The sequence below is a fragment of the Dendrobates tinctorius genome, unplaced genomic scaffold (assembly GCF_039654945.1).
Source record: "Dendrobates tinctorius isolate UK_male_01 unplaced genomic scaffold, ASM3965494v1 ptg000030l, whole genome shotgun sequence".
NCBI classification, from domain to species: Eukaryota; Metazoa; Chordata; class Amphibia; order Anura; family Dendrobatidae; genus Dendrobates; species Dendrobates tinctorius.
The window spans coordinates 42,604,648-42,627,884 of NW_027361698.1; positions in this window are offsets into that span (position 1 = coordinate 42,604,648).

Sequence of the window (23,237 nt, forward strand, 5' to 3'; positions counted from 1 at the left end):
TTTTCCATCTAGGAAGGCCTCTCCTACTGATCCTAGATGCTGGAGTTTTCCGGCCTCACCGGACAGGCGCTAATGAAGTGACCTATGTCACCACAACACAGGTAGTGGCCTTTAGCACGGCAATCCCTCTGTCACTGACTGGCAAGAACAAAGCTGTCGACCTGCATGGGTTCTGGTGAGGCCTCAACAATGGAGGGTGGAGGAAGAAGCTGTCTTTGAAAGATCGGGGCCAGACGCTGCAATCTTCTTTCACGTGCCACGCTCATGGAAACGAAGGTTATACAGATGGCAAGGGAGACTAGGTCGTCAAAGGTAGTTGGTAGGTCGCGACCTGCTAGCTCATCCTTTATGTTTCCAGAGAGCCCCTCCCAGAATGTTGCCACCAACGCTTCGTTATTCCAGCTGAGAGCGGAAGCCAGAGTATGGAAGTGTACCGCACATTGTCCCACAGATGAGTTGGACTGACGTAAGCGAAGAAGAGTGGAAGCTGACGGGGTGGCTCACCCGGGTTCATCAAATACTTTGCAAAAGGCTTACATGAATATGGAGAAATTGGAGAAGATAAGGTCCTCTCTCTAATAATGGATTCAACCACGCCATGGCCTCACCTCCAAGATGTAACACAAGAAATGCTATCTTTGAAAGGTCTGACGGGAAGTGATGAGGAAGGAGTTCAAAATGTAACCCAAAGTTATTGATCAACCCACGGCAGAGCTTAGGATTGCCATCAAAGCGTGGTGGAGCTGTGAGTCAGGGACCTGAAGCTCGAACTAAGCAGACTGACCGAGAGGTCTCCGGAGAAGACCTGGCTGCATGAATGTGAAGAGACTCTGGAGAGATGTTTAAGGCATCCATCTTGGTAGTCAGGGACTGCACCTGCATAGACAATTACTTTTGTATGCTTTTCTGTCGACAGAGCTCTTGGTACATGGTCTGACCAGATGGGATCTGGGATCCAGCAGGGTCCATGGCCTGAGTAAACTGTCACGGGCATGGTTTGTGGAACCATTGTGCCACGGGCCGCAGAGATCCTGGGGGGCATAATTAAGCGAACACCGGACTGTTCACTAGAGCGTCTGATGACAGACTGTATGGAGCTGCAGGCAGAGCTTGTATAAGAGTGCTGTAGGTAGAGTTTGAACCAGAGTGCAACAGACAGAGTTCATGTCAAAGTGCAGCAGGCCAAGTTCACATCAGAGTGCAGCAGACAGAGTTTGTGTCAGAGTGCAGCAGACAGGGTCTGCATCAGAGTGGAGCAGGCAGGATTTGCACTAGAGTGCAGCAGGCAGGAATTGCACTAGAGTGCAGCAGGCAGGAATTGCACAGCAGTGCCGCAGGCTGGATTTGCACCAGTGTGCAGCAGCCAGGATTTGCATCAGAATGCAGCAGGCAGGATCTGCACCAGAGTGCAGCAAGCAGGAATTGCACAAGAGTGCAGCAGGCAGGATTTGCATCAGAATGCAGCAGGCAGGATCTGCACCAGAGTGCAGCAAGCAGGATTTACACCAGAGTGCAGCAAGCAGGATTTGCACCAGAGTGCAATAGACAGGATTTGCACCAGAGTTCAGCAGGCAGGTATGCGACCTTACACAACATAGACTGCAAACAGGAAGGTTGCTTAGTCCCCTCCCCAGTGGGGAGGTAGCAATATAAACATAGTGTCCCACAGCCATTGACTGAGGAGGAAATAGCAAGTGCATGCGCTGACCCATTAAGATGGTGGGAGTGCACGAGTGCGTGCCCTAAGGACATGGCTAGAGGACCTTCTGGAAGCATGCAGAGCATGGGTAAGGGAAGAACTGTCCGCAGCATGGGTACGTTAAGTGACACACCTGAGACCCTGCCTGTTATGGAAGGGATCCGGCATGGTGCTAACAGAAACAGTATAATAGGGACCAATAGGTCTGCCACTAAACCCAATTCAGTAGATGGACACTCAACCAGGACTGTTCACATTTCCAAAAATTACGCCAGACAACACAAAAATGGCATCAATTTCACCACAGTATAGATAGTATATTAGGCACCGACAGGTCTGCCACTACACCCAATCCAACAGATGAAAACCCAACCAGGAGTGTTCACATTTAAACAAATGAGGGCCTTACACCACAGAAGCATCATAAATTTCACCACAGTAGAAATAGTATTAGGGACCGACAGGTCTTCCACTACACCCAATCCAACAGATGGACACCCAACCAAGAGTGATCACATTTAAACAAATCAGGGCCTTACACCACAGAAGTGGCATCAATTTCATGAGAGTAGAAACAGTATAATAGCGGCCAATAGGTCTTCCACTAAACCAAATTCAGCAGATGGACACCCAACCAAGAGTGTTCGCATTTCCAAAAATTAATGACAGACACCACAAAAGTGTCATCAATTTCAATACAGTATAGATAGTATACTAGGGACCGACAGGTCTTCCACTACACCCAATCCAGCAGATGGACACCCAACGAGCAGTGTTCACATTCTAATAAATGAGGGCCTGACACCACCAAAGTGGAATAACTGTCACAAGAATAGAAATAGTGTAATTGGGACCGAGACATCTTCCACTACATCTAACCCAGCAGATGTAGACCAACCATGACTGTTCACATTTCCACAAATTTGTGTTAACATCAGCAGCAGCCACATCAGCCACAGCAGGCACAGAAGCCACACTAAAGAAATCACAGAGTGTAGTTACATGACATTAATGCATCACCGTAAAAAATGCTATATCACCTAGTCTGTACAGTGTGCGACTGGGGTGCAAAACTCCTTGGAGATCCATGACTTGTTCATCTTGATGAAAGTTAGGATTTCTACCCTTTCAGGGGACAGCGGGCTTCGCTTATCCATCAGGACACCTCCAGCAGCGCTGAAGACACGTTCAGAGAGAACGCTTGTTGCCGGGCAAGATAAAACCTCCAAGGCATGTGAGGCGAGCTCAGGACACTCATCTATTTTGGAAGACCAAAATATGAAAGGGTGCAAACCCTCCCTTATGATATTTATATTCAGTTCTAGATAGTCCTGCACCATCCTCTCCATTTGTTCACCATGTGTAAGACTTGGACTCTGTTGTGCTGGTGCACGAGTTGGTCTAAAAAAAAGTCTCAAAGGACTCACAGAAGTTGATTCTTCCACTTCCATCAATGCTCCTGCTGCTGGTAATGTTTTGGCGTTGATGAATTGAAGTGCAGGAGGTTGGAAGTGTAGAGCTGCGATGCGAACTGTGTGCTTCACTGCTGTCTTGAGGAAAAGCTCTCTTACGGTAGTGTAAAAGCGTGTTTCACTAATTCATCATTCGTGGGTCCCTTTCTAGGGCGAAAATCATTTGGCAAAATTTGGTTTTATAACGTGGATCTAACAGAGTGGCAACCCAGTAGTCAGCATTTTTCATAATCATAACTATACTGGGATCATGTTGCAGATAGTGCAGCAAGAAGGCACTCATATGTAGGGCTCTACCATGAGGTCCAAGCCCATGCTGTGTTGGTGGCTGGGTAACAATGAGGCTCATTTCCTCCATCCCCTCCCGCCAACCATGAACAATAGAGAGAGGAGGATTATTCTATTCATCTGACAGTTGCTCGCCCATCACCTCTTCCTCCTCCATTTGTTCCTCGGATCTTGCACCATTGATAACAGTTTGCCTGTTATCACCAGCCAACCTCGTTTGCAGTAATCACTCTCTCTTGGCATCTGCCAGTATGATGACAGTTTTGATCTTAGAGACAATGTTATCCCTTCAGCATCCTACTCTGCTTCCTCCTTTTCTTCTGGGGCCACCATCTTATGGGACCACCATCTCCTCTAAAGTCTGCTCTAGCATATAGGTGAGCGGATTAGTGATACTGATGGTGGCGTCATCAGTGCTAACCATCTTAGTAGCCATTTTGAAACTGTGCAGAAGGGTGCAGAGGTCCTCAATCTGTGCCCACTCTGTAAACGTGATATGAACCACCTCCTACTGTGTTGGACCAGGTTATACGACATGACACACTGCATCAGGGCTCGTTGCTTCTGCCACAGTCACTGCAACATGTACAAAGTGGAATTCCACCGTGTCGGCACATCACAGATCAACCTGTTAACTGGCATGGACTGTATCGATTCATATCGATGACCAGAAGGGTACAAATGGCGGAAATAAGCACACAGCTTACGTGCTTACTGGAGCAGCTCACCCAGGCCAGAATAGTGGTGGAGAAAACACTGTACTACCTGGCTGAGGACATGAGCCTTGCAAGTCACATGTGTGAGCTTGCCTTGCCGTAGGGTCGCCACCAGGTTTGTGTTATGAATGAGTCACCGGAGGAGGAAAAAACAAAAATGCAAGCTAAATCAAGAAAACCGGAGAGGTTGGCAGCTAGCGGATTGTAGACCCCTGATCCTATTCACAACAACTAACAGCAGCCATGGAGCGTTCCTACGGTGGTTCTAGACGCCTCTTCACAGCCGGAGAACTAAATAAGCCTAAAGAAAGAAAGGGGAAATCTAAACTGCCCCAGAGCAGACCCCAAAGCAATAGACAGCCCCCAACATGTATTGTCGGTGAAAACAGATGAAAACACAAACACAGACAGGAAGACAGGCAGAGCAAATGATGGGACCCAACTAACTAGATAGGAAAGGACAGAAAAGATGCTGGCTGCAATCCGCAAAAACCCTACCAAAAATGTCCCAACACGTCTGATAGGAAAAACGGCCCTGAAGTCACTAGACTTCAAAATCCCTATATCAGCACTCCGATATATTCTGAAGACAGAGCAAAAGAGATTTAACCAATCAGGGACAAAAATGGAAATTCAGGAGAGCCCCAGCCGGGACTGGCAGAACACAAAACTAAGCAAATTAGACAATATCTCATGGAACAATAGTAGAGCAAAACTTAGCTTTAGAAGACAGGAACTGAACTGGAGGCCAGAGCTCAGAGCAGAGAAATTACCAGCAAACCTACAGGGCGTCGGCTGCCTTATATCCACTTCGAGATTCCGGATGTCCAATCGCAATCCACCTGTTCAGGTGACAGGTTTTTCCCATCCAAATCAGTTTCACCACCTCCTTTCACCAGCACAGGGAGTTCATCGGACATCCAAAGTGAATGAGAAAATGAGCTCACAACAGTACCTCCCCCTTGAGGAGGGGTCACCGAACCCTCATCCACGCCACCAGGCTGATCAGGATGGGCCCGATGAAAAGCACGAACCAATCTTTCGGCATGAATATCAGATGCAGAGACCCAAGAATTATCCTCCTGGCCATAACCCTTTCACTTAACCAAATACTGGAGTCTCCATCTAGCCAGACAAGAATCCAGTATCTTCTCAACCTCATATTCCACATTAGCTTCAACCAGTACAGGGTCAGGAGGTGCCACCACAGGAACTACTGGCTCAACAAACCTCTTCAACAGAGACTTATGAAACACGTTATGGATCTTAAATGTAACAGGAAGAGCCAATCGAAAAGAGACCACAAAATCAAAACGTGTGAAAAACAAGGCCCGCCTAGCCTGTCTAGGATTCAAGCGTTTGGCCGACTCAAGGTAAATCAAATTCTTGTGGTCAGTGAGGACCACGACTTGATGTCTAGCTACCTCCAACCATTGTCTCCACTCCTCAAATGCCCATTTCATGGCTAACAGTTCCCGATTCCCCACATCATAGTTGCGTTCAGATGGGGAGAACTTTCGGGAAAAGAAAGCACAGGGATTCATTTTAGATGTTACCGGATCTTTTTGGGACAAAACAGCTCCTGCACCAATCTCAGAAGCGTCCACCTCTACCTGAAACGGGAGTGAGACATCAGGTTGCCGCAAAACCGGAGCAGAAGTGAACCTCCACTTCAGCTCCTGAAAGGAAGAAACAGCTTCTGGAGACCAATTCCGCACATCAGCACCCTTCTTAGTCAAATCAGTCAATGGTTTGGCAATACCAGAAAAATTAGCTATAAATTTACGATAAAAATTAGCAAAACCCAAAAACTTCTGGAGGGCCTTCAAAGAAGTGGGCTGAACCCAATCATAAATGGCCTGTACCTTGACCGGGTCCATTTCAATAGTTGACGGAGACAAAATAAATCCCAAAAATGAAATCCTCTGTACACCAAAAAGGCATTTCGACCCCTTAACATACAGGGAATTCTCCCTCAAAATCCGGAACACAGTCCGAACATGTTCCACATGAGAGTCCCAATCCCTGGAAAAGATCAAAATATCATCCAGATAGATGATCAAAAATTTATCCACAAAGTCCCGGAAAATATCATTCATGAAGCACTGGAAGACAGAAGGGGCATTAGTGAGCCCAAAAGGCATCACCAGGTACTCAAAATGTCCCTCCGGAGTATTAATTGCCAGAAGAAACTTAGGTTGTACACAACCCACAGCAAATGTGTGTGCAAAATGTTTCTCTCGTTTAGGGCAGACAGAAATATTATGAGAGGCATCTCCACAGAAAAAACACAGCTTATTACGCCTTCTGAACTCCTGACGTTGCGCCCTAGACAAAAATCTATCACATTGCATAGGTTCAGACATTTGTTCAACAGGTGGCAACATTTCTCGTGTAATTTTACGTTCACTTAAACGCCGATCAACCTGAATGGCTAATGACATAGAATCGTCAAGACCCGAGGGAACAGGAAATCCCACCATAGTATCTTTTACGGTTTCTGACAAACCCTTCCGAAAGAGAGCTGCCAAGGCACCATCATTCCAGGTAGTAAGGACCGCCCACTTTCGGAATTTTTGAAACTGCAACTCTGCAGCATCCTGACACTGGCTCAATGCCAACAGTGCTTTTTCAGCTTGATCAATAGTATTAGGTTCATCATACAACAACCCCAAGGCTTGAAAAAATGCGTCCACATTAGTTAGAATAGGATCATCAGGTGTCAAAGAAAAGGCCCAATCCAGAGGATTGCCACGCAGCAAAGAGATGACAATTTTAACCTGCTGCGCAGAGCTCCCCGATGAGCTAGGCTTCAAGGCAAGAAATAATTTACAATTATTCATAAAATTCAAAAATTTAGACCGATCCCCAAAAAACACATCAGGAGTAGGGATCTTTGGTTCAGCAGCATGTGAATGAGCAAGATAGGTGGAAATTCCCCGCACTTCAGCAGCGAGCTACTCCACACGATCAGACAATTGCTTAGTCTCCATTAAGAAAAAATTCCTCCTACGGCCCCAGAGAAAAAGAGGAAAAAACATACATTTAAAAAAAAAAAAATTCTGACACTTTTCTTTTTTTTTTTTTTTACAATTCTTTCCTGCTATTGAGTACCCTAGAATCTGCGGTATGGCTGGTGATTCTGTTATGAGTCACCGGAGGAGGAAAAAACAAAAATGCAAGCTAAATCAAGAAAACCGGAGAGGTTGGCAGCTAGCGGATTGTAGACCCCTGATCCTATTCACAACAACTAACAGTAGCCGTGGAGTGTTCCTACGGTGGTCATAGACGCCTCTTCACAGCCGGAGAACTAAATAAGCCTAAAGAAAGGGAAAATTTAAACTGCCCCAGAGCAGACACCAAAGCAATAGACAGCCCCCAACATGTATTGTCGGTGAAAACAGATGAAAACACAAACACAGACAGAAAGACAGGCAGAGCAAATGATGAGACCCAACTAACTAGATAGGAAAGGACAGAAAAGATGCTGGCTGCAATCCGCAAAAACCCTACCAAAAATATCCCAACACGTCTGATAGGAAAAACGGCCCTGAAGTCACTAGACTTCAAAATCCCTGTATCAGCACTCCGATATATTCAGAAGACAGAGCAAAAGAGATTTAACCGATCAGAGACAAAAATGGAAATTCAGCAGAGCCCCAGCCGGGGCTGGCAGAACACAAAACTAAGCAAATCAGACAAAATCTCATGGAACAGTAACAGAGCAAAACTTAGCTTTAGAAGACAGGAACTGAACTGGAGGCCAGAGCTCAGAGCAGAGAAATCACTAGCAACCCTACAGAGCGTCAGCTGCCTTATATCCACTCCGAGATTCCGGATGTCCAATCGCAATCCACCTGTTCAGGTGACAGGTTTCTCCCATCCAAATCAGTTTCACCACCTCCTTTCACCAGCAGAGGGAGTTCATCGGACATCAAAGGTGAACAAGAAAATGAGCTCACAACAGGTTTGCACCATTATTGGACACAGACATCACTGGATGCAGGTTCAGTGGAGACAGCCATTGATCAAACTCAGCCTGGAGAGCTGTCCACAACTCTTCAGCTGTATGACTGCAATCTCCAAGGCATATCAATTTTAATACTGCCTGATTGCAGTGAGCCCTGGCTGCACAGTTCAGAGGTGGTGGGGATTCAGTCTGCACTGATGGAATGCATGTCTCATTAAGGCAGAGGTTGAGGGTGCAGGTGGAGACCCTAGAGGAGATAGAGGAGGCAGAAGCAGTGGAGGAAGTGTTAAATGTAGAGGTTTTGCCCTGCAAGCCTTGAGGATTCCCAGAGTTATGGATCAGTGCCTTTCCCCACAGCCACCAGAGTCACCCAGTGCCCAGTCAGTGAGATGTAATGCCCTTTGCCATTCTTACTCTTTCAAGTGTCTGTGGTGAAATGCACCATGGCAGGCAGAGATTTTGCCAAGGAACTGGAGATGTTGACTGCTACATGCGGGTGTAGCGCAGGCACAGCTTTCTTAGAAAAGTAATGGCGACTGGGTAATTGGTACTAGGGGACTGCGATGGCCATCTGCTTTCGGAAATCATCTGATTCTACCAGGCGAAAAGGCAGCAGTCCCGTGGCCAACAGATTGGAGATGGTGGTGTTCAACTTCTTAGCTTTACCATGCATAGGAGGAAAAAATCTTATACGTGACCACAACTGCGGAACCGTGGGCTGGCTGCAGTGCTGAGAGAGGGAGGAGTACAGTGAACCCGACAAACTGCTGGGCCATGAGAGAGGTGCAAGTGGAGATGTTATGGTTAATCGAGAAAATTGAGGTGTGATCGTTCACTGAGATTAGTCAAAAACAGCAGGCATGTCTGCTTTCATTACAGCTGAAGGTGGTCTCTCAGTCAGCGTGACTGGAGCAGATAAAGAACCTGAGATTCTGCGGTCAAAGACCTACATCTCAATAGTTGGCACGGTAACAGAGGAGCAGGAAGAAGCAGCAGATGGGGCGCTGATGGGTGTTCAGGTCCACTTGTCCGCATTCTTGAGCAGTGGGATTCCCACAGTAAAGCATGTTGATTATGTGAAGGTTCATACATGTAGTAGTCAAATTATTGCACTTTTTACCTCGACTCAGTTTTCTTTGCATTTCTGCAGATTATGTGAGTTGGCTCATCCTTTGCAGTGTCAAAAAAGGCCCAGGCTAGGCAACCCTTGGAAACCCTGCGAGCTGCAGACCCACGAACGCTGCTGGTCAGAGGCACAATTATGGCTGAGGATGCATCGTTCATCATGTCTGCATCACTATGTGTCTGTGATGGACGGTGCAACGTAGCCTCCTCATCTTCCTCCTCAGATGATCTACCCAGCCGTGTGCCTCTATGTTCACGCCAACTGGGATATAACACCTCATCATCATCATCCTCTGTGTTATCACATTCCTTACCCTTGGAGTCACTCTCCTTCTCTTCTTGCCCTGACACACAGTACAGTCTGCGTGAGCCTCCGATATCTGGGTCTCTTCAGGATCACCCCCCCAGGAGTTAATGTCTGACGAGGATCAGGATGCTGTTTGTACCGTACTTCGTCCTGCACTGGATCCAAGCAAAAATATTTTGGGCATCGGTACAGATTTCCTCCTCTTGACTCTGCAAAGCTTTTGAGTACACTTTTGATGAACATGGCATAGAATGTGTGAACAGCTCTTCAGACTCATTCATCTGTGGTTCTGTGCAATCACTTGAATGGTTGGATCGTTGGGACGTGGGAGGAAGCAAGGGAAACTTGGGTGCCACCTCTGTGGACTGTACTGTGTGTGATGTTGAGGAGGAGGAAGTGGAGGAGAGGCCGCTTGAAGCTGCGCTTGCCATTCACTCGAGTGCATTCTCTTTCTGGGCATGATTGACAAGGTGTACCACTGTGCACCTGCCAAAGAAAGGTAGTGGTGTAGCCTGTCCAGTAATATAAGTTGTCAGTTGTCTTTGCATAGGACGTGACGTTGCTGCACTATTGCTTTCACAAAAATTACCACCTACTTCACATACACCTTAAACACCAAACCTAACTCCCCTTCCACCATGGCCACGCTTTTTCCCAGTCATTTTGCTCAGATTAAATTTTTTTTAATGTGCCTTAGGTTTGCAGACAGGTTCATATCACCGCCACAAAATGACAACGTGGGATACAGCAGGCTGTTTCACATATAGGAACAGCGGTGCTCCAGGTGTGCAGAACGTCTGTGGAGAAAATCCAATCTACACGAAGATTTCATCCATTATAAGTTTATGCTTCGAACATACAACACTGCCCTTCACCTCTCAAAACAAACCTATTTCAACACCCTCATCACCTCACTGTCCAATAACCCTAAATGTCTCTTTGACACTTTTCATTCTCTACTCAACCCAAGAGTACAGGCCCCAACCACAGAGCTTCGAGCTGACGATCTGGCGAATTACTTCAAAGAAAAAATTGACCAGATCCGACAGGAAATTATCTCCCAATCACCTCATACCATGCACTGTCCTCCCTCCCCCACTGCATCTAGCTCACTCTCTGATTTTGGACCAGTCACAGAAGACCAGTCACCCCTCACCTAACTAAATTATTTAACCTCTCTCTCTTCTGGTATCTTTCCCTCCTCATTTAAGCATGCCATCATACATCCACTACTTAAAGACATCCCTCGACCAAAACTGGGCCGCTAACTATAGACCTGTCTCTAATCTTCCCTTCATCTCTAAACTCCTGTAATGCCTGGTCAACTCCCGTCTTATCCGTTATCTCTTTGATAACTCTCTTCTCGACCCTCTACAATCCGGTTTTCGCTCTTTACACTCTACTGAAACTGCCCGCACTAAAGTCTCTAATGATCTACTAACAGCTAAATCAAATGGTCATTACTCCATGCTAATTCTCTTGGATATCTCTGCAGCATTCGACACTGTGGATCATCAGTTCCTCCTCACTATGCTCCGTTCCATTGGCCTCAAGGACACCGTTCTCTCTTGGTTCTCCTCCAATCTCTCTGACAGCTCCTTTACTGTATCTTTTGCTGGTTCCTCCTCCTTTCATCTTCCCCTTACTGCTGGGGTTCCTCAAGGATCAGTCCTAGGCCCCCTCCTCTTCTCTTTGTACACTGCCTCTATTGGTCAAACAATCAGTAGATTTGGTTTCCAGTACTCTATGCTGATGACACCCAATTATATGCTTCTTCTCCTGACATCACGCCTGCCTTTCTAGAAAACACCAGCGATTGTCTAAACGCTGTGTCTAACATCATGTCCTCACAATATCTGAAACTGAACCTGTCAAAGACTGAACTCCTTGTGTTTCCTCCCGCTACTAATGTACCTATACCCGACATTGCCATTTCGGTGTGTGGTTCCACTACTACTCCCCAGCAACATGCCCGCTGTCTTGGGGTCATACTTGACTCCGAGCTTTCCTTTGCCCCCCACATACGATCACTGGCTCGCTCTTGTTATCTGCACCTCAAAAACATTTCTAGAGTTCGACCTTTTCTTACTTTTGACTCTGCAAAAACTCTTACTGTTTCTCTTATTCATTCTCGTCTCAACTATTGTAACTCTCTTCTAATCGGTCTCCCGCTTACTGAACTCTCCCCCCTCCAATCTGTCTTTAATGCTGCAGCTAGGATCATATTCCTCGCTAATCATTACACCAATGCCTCTACCTTGTGCCAGTCATTACACTGGCTACCCATCCACTCCAGAATCCAGTACAAACTTATTACGCTCACCCACAAAGCTCTCCATAGCTCAGCACCACCCAACATCTCCTCCTTTGTTTCAGTATACCACCCTACCCGCGCCCTCCATTCTGCTGATGACCGGAGGTTAGCATTCTCAATAATAAGAACCTCCCACTCCCGTCTCCAAGACTATACACGTGCTGCGCCAATTCTTTGGAATGCACTTCCCAGGTCAATACGATTAGTCCCCAATCCCCACAATTTTAAGCGTGCCCTGAAAATGCATTTATTCAGACTGGCCTATCGCCTCAACGCATTAACCTAATCTATCCCTGTGTGGCACAGCCAAAAGTTTTACTATAACCAGGTTCCCCGCATCATGTTCCCACATGCTTTATGCATCCATTAGCCCTCTGTGTTTGTACTGTTGCACACTTAACATTATGGCTGGTCCATACAATCAGTGCAATTGTTACCACCCACCTTTTTCCTCATAGATTGTAAGCTTGCGAGCAGGGCCCTCATTCCTCTTGGCATCTGTTATGATCTATGTGGTTATTGTTATGCTGTAACGTCTATTGTCTATACAATTCCCCTCTGAAATGTAAAGTTCTGCGGAATATGTCGGCGCTATAGAAATAAAATTTATTATTATTATTATAATTAACAGAAAAAAATTTAACTTTTTGTTTAATGTATCTTAGGTCTGCAAACAGTTTTATTTCACCACAGCAATAAATGATAAGGTGGGATTCAGCAGGCAAGCTGTTTCACATTTAGCTTGTGAAAAAATATGAATTAGAACATTATACTTGTGCATGGAGCACAATAGAAGCAGTGCGCAACACGTGCCCTGCTGGCTTTCTTTGTGGACCTCAATAATGTCCAAAAAAGAAATAAAAGTACATGAAGGTAAATTTAACAGCCACAATGGACAGTAGCTAGCTACACTATCTGACTGATATACAACTACCTAGCTAACTAGCTAAAATCTTGCTGCCATCAGTTACAGCATCAGGAGCAGTCTCTCTGTGCTGTTACAGTGTCAAAATGGCACTAAAAGGAGATGTCCACTATTTATATGGAGAGGAACATGTGATTTCAGCAGAAAAATGACACAAGCCGTTGTGTCAGGACATTGTTGGTGTTTCCTGTGCCCTGATTGGCTAGCCGCAATGTGCACACATAAAGTTAGGAAAAAAAATTACTGTTTACAAGATCGTTGCACCTCTGAGCTCTGCAAACCCCCTCAGCTTATCAAACACGTGCCAAACACTCATGATACACCACCATTATCATTGCTAAAGTGCTGAAAATACTTTTGTGGCAGCGCAAATATTTTTCAGCACTTTTACCGAATGTCACCGATTTTTACCGATTTTATAAAATTTTGCTCATGTTTCCAATCGCGAATCCGAATGAGACATATTCGTGCCAAATTTATGTTTGGCGGTTGTTTTCCGAACCAATTAGCTCTTCAGTAATCCCAACCAGCATCAGCAAAGGAATACATCATCAGAGCTACCATTAGTACATGAAAACAGCACCAACCTCAGTACAGTGATCAATTGAAATTTTAAGTCAGTTCCATATACAGTAGCATCATATAACCCTCAATCCCCCTTTGTATGTGGACCATACAGGAACCATAGAACTAATGAAATGCAGGCAGTATCAAAAATAACATTTACATTTATTCACCTTACAGATGAGGTCTTCTCTGATTGAAGTAATTCTCTATCTTTTCTTCTCCATCTTGTCCAGATGCCATGATGACTTTTCATTTCCAATGTCTTTGCATCCTTCTCTCTTCCTTAGCCTTCTACTACACATCTTGATATGGTGCTCTTAAAAATAACAGTGTCATTATATTGCTCCTAAATTCAAATATCTTCCCTATGTTGTGCCCCTGAATAATTGACCCTCACTGTATACCCTCCACTCTGTCCTCTCCTTTCTATACTGGGCCCTATCTTCACACTAAGTCTTACCTACCCTGCTCAGTCTCTATACTGTGAGCCCTCCTCATGCTCCCCCTCTGCATATTGTCCCTTCCATACTGTGCCCTCACACTGTCCCCATGCTGATCCCTATCTATACTCTCCCACCCCACACAACCCAGCCTCTATGCTGTGCATACCTCAAACTTTTCTCCCCCACACTGTCCCCTCATGCTTCTTACTCTCTATGCTGCCCCACACTGTACCCAATCTATATTGTGTATCGTCTTTCTCTTTTCTCCCTAATACTGTCCACATTCACTTTTTTTCACCAAACTGTTTTCTCGTGCTGCCTTGTCTCTACTGTTCTCCCACTTTACTAAGACCTCTGTAATGTTCCCCTTCACACTCTTCTCTCCTCTACCTCATTCTTTTCTCACTCATACTGTTGCTTAACTCTTTTCTCCCCTATACTATAACATCATGATGCTCCCTCTTTATAACGCCACCCAGTCTACGAGTCTCTATATTGTGCCCCTAACACATTTTCTGCTCCTATATGTCCCCTCATAAATTCTACCCCTTCTCATAATGTCTCCTCACACATTTTCTGTCATCTATGTACTGTCTACTCACAGTGGGTACGGAAAGTATTCAATCCCCTTAAAATTTTTCACCCTTTGTTTCATTGCAGCCATTTGGTAAATTCAAAAAAGTTTGTTTTTTTCTCATTAATGTACACTGTGCACCTCATCTTGACTTAAAAAAGGGAATGTAGACATTTTAGCAAATTTATTAAAAAAAAAGAACCGAAATATCACATGGTCATAAGTATTCAGACCTTTTGCTCAGACACTCATATTTAATTCACATGCTGTCCATTTCCTTGTGATCCTCCTTGAGATGGTTCTGCGCCTTCATTGGAGTCCAGCTGTGTTTAATTAAACTGATAGGACTTGATTTGTAAAGGCACAAACCTCTCAATGTAAGATGTCACAGCTCACAGTGCATGTCAGACCAAATGAGAATCATGAGGTCAAAGGAACTGGCCAAGGAGCTCAGAGACAGAATTGTGGCAAGGCACAGATCTAGCCAAATTACAAAAGAATTTCTGCAGTACTCAAGTTTCTTAAGAGCACAGTGGCCTTCATAATCCTTAAATGGAAGACGTTTGGGACCACCAGAAATCTTCCTAGATCTGGCCGTCCAGACAAACTGAGCATTCGTGGGAGAAGATTCTCGGTGAGAGAGGTAAAGGAGAACTCCAAGATCACTGTACCTGAGCTCCAGAGATGCAGTAGGGAGATGGGAGAAAGTTCCACAAAGTCAACTATCACTGCAGCCCTCCACCAGTGGCCCGACGGAAGCCTCTCCTCAGTGCAAGACATATGAAAGCCCACATAGAGTTTACTAAACAACATATGAAGGACTCCCAGAGTATGATAAATAAGATTCTCTGTTCTGATGAGCTGAAGATAGACCGTTTTAGTGATAATTCTAAGCGGTATAGGTGGAGGAAATCAGGCATTGCTCATCACCTACTCAATACAATCCCAACAGTAAACCATGGTAGTGCAGCATCAAGCTATGGGCATGTTTTTCAGCTGCAGAGACAGGATGACTGGTTGCAATTGAAGGAAACATGAATGCGGCCAAGTACAGAGATATCCAAGATGAAAACCTCTTTGAGAGTTCTCTGGACCTCAGACCTTTCCAATAAGACAATGACCCTAAGCACACAGCTAAAATAACAAAGGAGTGGCTTTGCAACAACTCTGTGACCATGATTGACAGGCCCAACCAGAGCTCTGACCTAACCCCAATTGAGCATCTCTGGTGAGACCTGAAAATGGCTGTCCACCAATGCTCACCATCCAACCTGACAGAACTGGAGAGGATCTGCAAGGAAGAATGGCAGATGATACCCAAATGAAGGTGTGAAAAACTTATTGCATCATTCCCAAGAAGAGTCATGGCTGTACTAGCTCAAAAGGGTGCTTCTACTCAATACTGAGCAAAGGGTGTGAATACCTATGACCATGAGATATTTCAATTTTTTTTAATAAATTGTCAAAAATTTCTACATTTCTGTCTTTTTCAGTCAAGATGGGTTGCAGAGTGTACATTAATGAGAAAAAAATGAACTTTTTTGAATTTACCAAATGACTGCAATGAAACAAAGAGTGAACAATTTAAAGGGGTCTGAATACTTTCCGTACCCACTGTATATATTTCCCTCCTCACCATACTGACTCCTCACACATCCTCCTCTCCCCATACTGTCTCCTCACACATCCATCTTTCATCATACTATCCTCTTACTTGTTCCCTTTCCTCATACTGTCTCCTCACACATTCCCCCTTCCCCATCCTTTCTCCTCACAAATGTACCCCTTCCCTCCCCATACAGTCTTCTCACACATTTTCCATCCCTCCCTATATTATCTACTCACACATTTTCACCTCTCCTCCCCATACTGTTTTCTCTCACATTCTCTCCCTCCCCCCACATACTGTCTCCTCATACATTCCCTTGCCATACTATACCCTCATGAGATACCCCCTGCCAATAAAACTCCTGTTTATACAGCTCCATGGTAGCATTTACTTCGCCTCTGTTACCCACCTCTGTGGTGGAAGAGTGAAATTCACAGTGTGAATAACTGACCTCATTTACTGTTGATGTTGCCCTTCATTTATACTTGTGCCCGGGAAAAGTCATTTTACATGTTCTCCTTTTTGGCTGTCAGTTTGTCAACCTGATTGGAGAATGACAGAATCCAACTCCGGGTGGGTGTGGGGCAAAATGCTGCCAAGTCGGAGACACCATGGATTGTCACATGGCACCCCTGCCAACAGTACATGGGGAAATTGCCCAGCCTCTCCCCTAAATACCAACTCTTTTCCTTCTATCCTTTTCCCTAACATATGTTCAAGATAATTTTGCCTAAGGGTCTTCCAATGTTGCAGAATTAGTTACAGTATGTTGACTAAATTTGCATAGATATTTGTAGTAAGGACTTTCTGAATCAAATTACTTGTCCTACTCAAGATTTTATTGTAAACTGATGTTACATGAATTGTTGCTAATCTTAGGTACCAGATTTATTAACCATCTATCTCTGAAAACAACTAATAAAAAAGTAAAGGAAACTCTAAAATGAAATCACACAAAATCATAAAATATTTATATGCAATGTAAACTCGGAACAAAGCGCTAAATCTTTTTTGAAGCAATGCAGGAATTCTGAAGAAAATCTTCACTTCTATATCTAGAGAATTATTTATAACAATGCAAGCGCAAGATATTTATTATTTTCAACTTGCTTTTACTGTGGATTATCATAAAATAAAAGTATCTTTGCTGACAATAGTTATATACTGTAATCACTTCTATACCAAATAACTTAAATCTGTTTAGGAAATTAACTAAGCTACAATAAATTATATCAGTTTCCTTTTTTTAATTAATTACAACTCTTTTAAACAATGTTTTTAATTGTTTTAAATGTCAATCTTTAAGTCCATTTGGCTTATGGGACCTGTAGCAATGTCTAAAATACTGATGGCCTAAAAGTGACATGAAATGCACCACTTGGCATTCGTGCACTACCAGAGATTTTCTGAAATAAATCAATAAGCTCTTAAAAATTAATTTGTGCACAATCCAAAATTCAAGTAATAGTATTAGAAAAACAAACACCAGCAAAACTCAATCCTCGGATTTTGTACATATTGTGTCTTAAATGAATGCAATTGCTGGTCACTGCCTATAGGCAACAGTGACATCTCGTGGTTATATTGTGTATTTCAACAAGACTTGGACGTATCAGGTTTTAAAGATATAAAGCTTTCAAATGTATTTTGGTGTCCTTGTCATCTACATTTTCAAGATAAGTGATTGCAGTCAGTGAATGAAAACACTGTCACTTACATTCAGATGCTGCAAACCTATGCACAACTAGCTATGTTGTCAGTAGAGAAGCAAATATATTTTTATCAGGTCCATAAAAAAGAAAATTCTCAATATTGTAGAAATTTAAATGCAACTGTCTGCCGCACAAAGTGATGTTTTTAAAAAAAAAGTAATCAATTGTTTCCACATTTGTTTTAATAGTCCACTGTTATAACAGTACATGCCACTCAAGTCCTGCTGCAGGTTCTGGCTTTTAGAACGTTACCTACCTAGCTTTTCTTGTCATGTCTTTTTGAGAAAAGGGGCTAGCTATTATTTTATTGCATTTATTTTTTAAATCTTTAAATAAAAGCACACAGTTTACTTTTTTTGTATCTTACTAATCCGGTTTATCATCTGTTCACTCCATGACAATTCTTATGGGCTAAATTCCTTTCAAGGCATGTACCTACAGTACATGTACCTATCTAGCAATGTAGCTTTTTTGGGGGTATGGCAGATTTTTTCTTGGTAGTGGACAGAATTTAAAAAAGGAAAAATGGCCAGCCTCCTTTTTTCTGGTTTGTATGGGGCTGGTAAAAGGTTGAGAAAAAAAATAATACGTCTCCACTAACCATTACCAAAGTCACCCATCTGGTTCCCTTCAAAATTCGACATTCTCTTTCTGCATTGTTACTTTGCATGGGGACTTTAGTGCCGAGTAGGCATCTGACATCACAATGACATCAGAAGCCTACTCGGTGCCAAAGCGCTGACTAACGTTAGTCACGTACGTCATGACATCAAATGTCCTAGCTAGCAAAATGAGCCTCAGTGTAGAGAGAAAATGCCGGAAGACTAGGTAGCACCCCAAAAGAAATAAGAAGCAGAATGACAGGGGCATGCAGCAGCAGGACGGGTGCACAAGATTTTTTATTTCACCTTACATTTATTAAACTATGGAGTCTGAGAAGACACCAGAGAAAAATAGCAAATATTCTAATCCTATCGAGTAACTCTGATGTGAATCAAATTTGTTGGTCATATACAAGAAAACGGACAAATTCAAACTTTGGCATCCCTAATCTGGAGCAAAGGCTTTAACCCATATCATATGCCTCACAGTGAACAAAACAAAGCTTTCTGGGCAAATGCCAAGGAGACTACTCCTGCTTAAAGAAAGGCAGATAAAAGTGTGACCGAAATTCGCCAAAAGCTACACAGACTGAACACAATCCTTCTTTGAAAATCTTTTGTGGCACATGAAACCAAACTAAAGCTTAGTGGCAATGCATTGTTTTAAGGTGAGACAATTAAGCTTTTAAAGAGAAGTGCACCCTAACTACAGCAATGCATGTGCTTGCTCTGCTCTCTCAGGGCCTAAAGGTCTTTAACATGCTATAGGAGAAATTGAAATCTGAGAAAGACCAGAACAATTTATGCTCCCATGAGTAAAAATACTAAGTTTGATTCCAATCAATGATCCAAAGCACACATCCAAAAGTATACACAAATGGTTAGGAAAGAAATAATGGACTGCTTTAAACTTAATGGCAATGAGTCCTCATCTTAATCCAACTGAAAATCTTTGGAGAGCTGGCATCTGATATTAGGAAAATAAACCCTTCAAGCATTCCAGAGCTTGAGAAAATTGCAGTGGAAAAGTTGAAGAAATTACCATCAGACAGGTACAAGAACATGGCTACTAAAATCTTTGTATGCTGTTACTGTTGCCAAGTATTAGGGATGGGTGACCTTAAAGAGCAGGGGTCACCAGGTCAAAAGTGGTAAGTGGCCCTTTTTGTTTAGTGCTCAGTTTTATGGTCTTTGCCAGTGGGGCACGTCTTACCAGATCTTCAGTTGGGGTGTCCTTATTATTATTTTGGCTTATTTTTCAATCGCTTTAACAATAACAATATGGAAGAGGCCAGGAGCCATTTGGTGAGCTGCATTTCTTGCTACATGTTCACAGACTTACCAGTGGAAAAGCCAAACTTCACATGCCACAAATACAAGCTTGTGTCCCTGTTGGAGGAAAAGTTGCAAAATCTCAAAGAGAGGTTAGCTACATTGAAGATCCTTAAGGAAGGTGAAGAGTTCTTCGACAGAGCAGAATTATCTCTTCATGTTACAGAAAGAGAAGAAATTCGAAGTGCACTTGAAGAAACAGAGGAATGGAAACTTGTGGCCCAGAGAAGAAGGAGGATCGGGAGGCAGTCAGTGCCCATACTGCTAAGGAACCAGTACCAGGCTCTTACGCAGGAGAACGGTGAAGAAATACATCAGGATAAGACTTTGCCCACAAACAGCAACCTTGTACACCTTCAGAATCCTCCTGGATGGAGAAAGAAAAATGTTGTAAAAAAGAAACGGAGAGTGGTGATCATGGGGGATTCCCTGTTGAGAGGAACAGAGGCTGCTATCTGCAGACCAGATATAACTTCAAGAGAAATGTGCTGTCTTCCAGGTGCAAAAATTAAAGATGTGTCTGACAGGATATCGGGACTCTTCAGACCTACAGATGACTATCCATTCCTGCTAATACATGTGGGGACAAATGACACAGCAAGAAACGACCTGGAAACCATCTGCAGAGACTTTGAAAACTTAGGAAAGAAATTGAAAGAACTGGGAGCGCAGGTGGTCTTCTCTTCCATCCTCCCAGTGGATGGCCATGGAACAAGGAGGTGGAATAAGATTCTGCAGGTGAACAACTGGCTATGTCGATGGTGCCATCAGGAAGGATTTGGATTTATGGATCACGGAGTGAATTACCTATATGATGGACTACTTGCTAGAGATGGGATGCACCTTTCGAAGACTGGAAAACATGTATTTGGAAGTCGCCTTGCTACACTCATCAGGAGAGCTTTAAGCTAGAACAAAGTGGGAAGAGAAGCAAAAGGCCAGAAAATGCCATACACCTGACAAATGCTATTGAGGATTCTGCTATTAGAAGTGGGAGGAAAGAACAAAGACAAAAGAATCTAAATTATAAAAATATTGGAGAAATAGAAATCAATCACAAACTAAAATGTTTCTATACTAATGCACAAAGCATGGGCAACAAACAAGGAGAATTGGAACTACTAACACAGGAAAAGAAATATGATGTGATTGGAATCACTGAAACTTGGTGGGACAATACACATGCTTGGAATACAAGGCTAGAAGGATACAACTTATTTGCAAGAGACAGACTTGATAAACGAGGAGGAGGTGTTGCATTGTATGTTAGAAACGCGTATATCTGCACAGAGATTGAAGCTTCAGAGACTGGGAGTTCTGTGGAAACTGTTTGGGTAAGAATACAAGGACAGAACAATGAAAAGGACACCATTGTAGGCATTTACTACAGGCAAGCTGAAGATATGGATGAACTCTTTATGCATCAAATGGCCAAGTTCTCCAAAAAATATGGCATAGTTGTCATGGGAGATTGCAACTATCCAGACATTTGTTGGGAATCTCTCTCAGGCAAAACTAACAGGTCAAGGAAATTCTTATCCTCTCTTGCTGATAACTTTATCTTCCAAAAGGTAGGGGAGAAAACAAGGGGAACTGCTACCTTGGATCTAATCCTTATAAACAGGGAGGAAATGGTTGAGGAGGTAAAAGCGGCTGGGACCCTAGGAGGTAGCGACCATGCTACTTTAGAATTTTGGACAACTAGAGGAAGAAGACCTGTGAAGACTCAGACATCAAGGTTAGATTTCAGAAAGGCAGATTTTAAGGAACTCAGAAAGAGAATTGGAGGGATCCAATGGCTGGATATCCTTAAAGACAAAAATGTACAGGAAGGATAGGAAATCTTGAAAAATGAAATTCTCAAAGCACTGTAGGGATTCAACTCGCTCAGGAGCCACGGGAGTAAATCAGGAGGCACGTTCCTTTAAAAGTTCATAGGGTTTATTGCTCCATAACCCATAAACCAGCACATAACATAAGGAATAGTGTTGTGAGTTCATTTTCCCCTTCACCATTGAGGTCTGATGAACTCCCTCTTCTGGTGAAGGAAGGTAGTGAGGCTGATTATCAAACACCTGGGCAGGATGATGATGACTGGGTGACGGGAATTACTGACTGGATATAAGGCAGCCGACGCCCTTCTGCCTTGCTGGTGATCTCTCTGAGGGATTCTAGGAGACCAGTCTGATTCCTGCTCCTCAAAAGCTAAGTTTTCTGCTCTACTTTTTGCATTTGTGTTTTGGTTTTGTTTTGCATTGTTTTCCTTGATTTCTGCCATTCCCTGCTGGGGTGAGCTGAATTCCTTTTTGCTCTGTCTTCAGAAAATACGTGAGTACTGATATAGTCTTTTTGAAGCCTAGCATCTTCAGGGCTTTTTTCCCTATCAGCTGTTGGCTCTTGTTTTGATAGGGTTTTGGCAGATTAGAGACAGCAGCTTTTCTATCCTGTCCTATCTAGTCAGCTTGGGCCCCATCATTTGCTCAGCCTATCTTTCTATCTGTGTGAGTGTTTTTTCATCTTGCTTCACCGTCATTATATGTTGGGGGCTGCCTATTGCTTTGAGGTCTGCTCTGGGGCAGTTTAGATTTCCCTTTCTGTCTTTAGGCTATGTAGTTCTCCGGCTGTGATCGAGGGGTCTAGGGCACCGCAGGAACCCCCCACGGCTACTGCTAGTTGTTGTTGATAGGTTCAGGGGTCTGCAATCCGATAGCTGCCAACTTCTCTGGTTTTCTGGACTTAGCTAATATTTCTGTTTTTGCCTCCTACGGTGACTCATTCATAACAGAATAGCCTTTAGCTCAGGCGAAAGCAAGTATAAGTGTCCATTGTTTCAGGCTCAGTCCTGGAGCCTCAGCAAAACACAGGCGGCTTATCCCTCCTCACATACAGCCAATATACATAGGCCTCCCCAGATCAGCAACCTCAGCATGTGGTCTTCAGGAAGGTAGCACACCTTCCTCCACCTAGTCCTGCCAGGACCTTCCACATGGCCCAATCAGATCCATGTGCTCTTTCTCATGTGACCAGACCTCAGGTACCTTATATGGTCCTTAACCACACCCACAGGTGATCACATGGCTATGACCTCACTAAAGGTCCTATTGCACACAGCCACACATATACTTTATTATGACACTCTTAAACAAACCCCTAGGTGGGTTTGTAGGTAACCAGGTCAGCCCATCTCTCTAGTTACCTGGAGACTTCTCCCTTATACATTGAAGCAACACCTCAGCAATATCATTGCTGAACAACACATAAGTCTCCATCCCGAAGCCACCCAATTTGAGATACATAACGGCCATTCAGTATTCTGCCATTCATCCTTTCTCCTGGGACATCCACACAGCGCCCCCTAGCGGACTCAGTGGTTACTACGCCATAGCACAATTGTTAACAATTCCAAAAAGAGGGAAGAATAGGAAGCATTTAAGGAAACCAGGAAGGATGAACACAGAACTTAAGCACAAGCTAAAAAGGAAGAAAGAAATGTTTATAAAATGGAAAGAGGGAGGTATATCTAAAGAAGAATATAATGCTGTGTGCAGAACCTGCAGGGCACAAATCAGATTAATAAAGCTG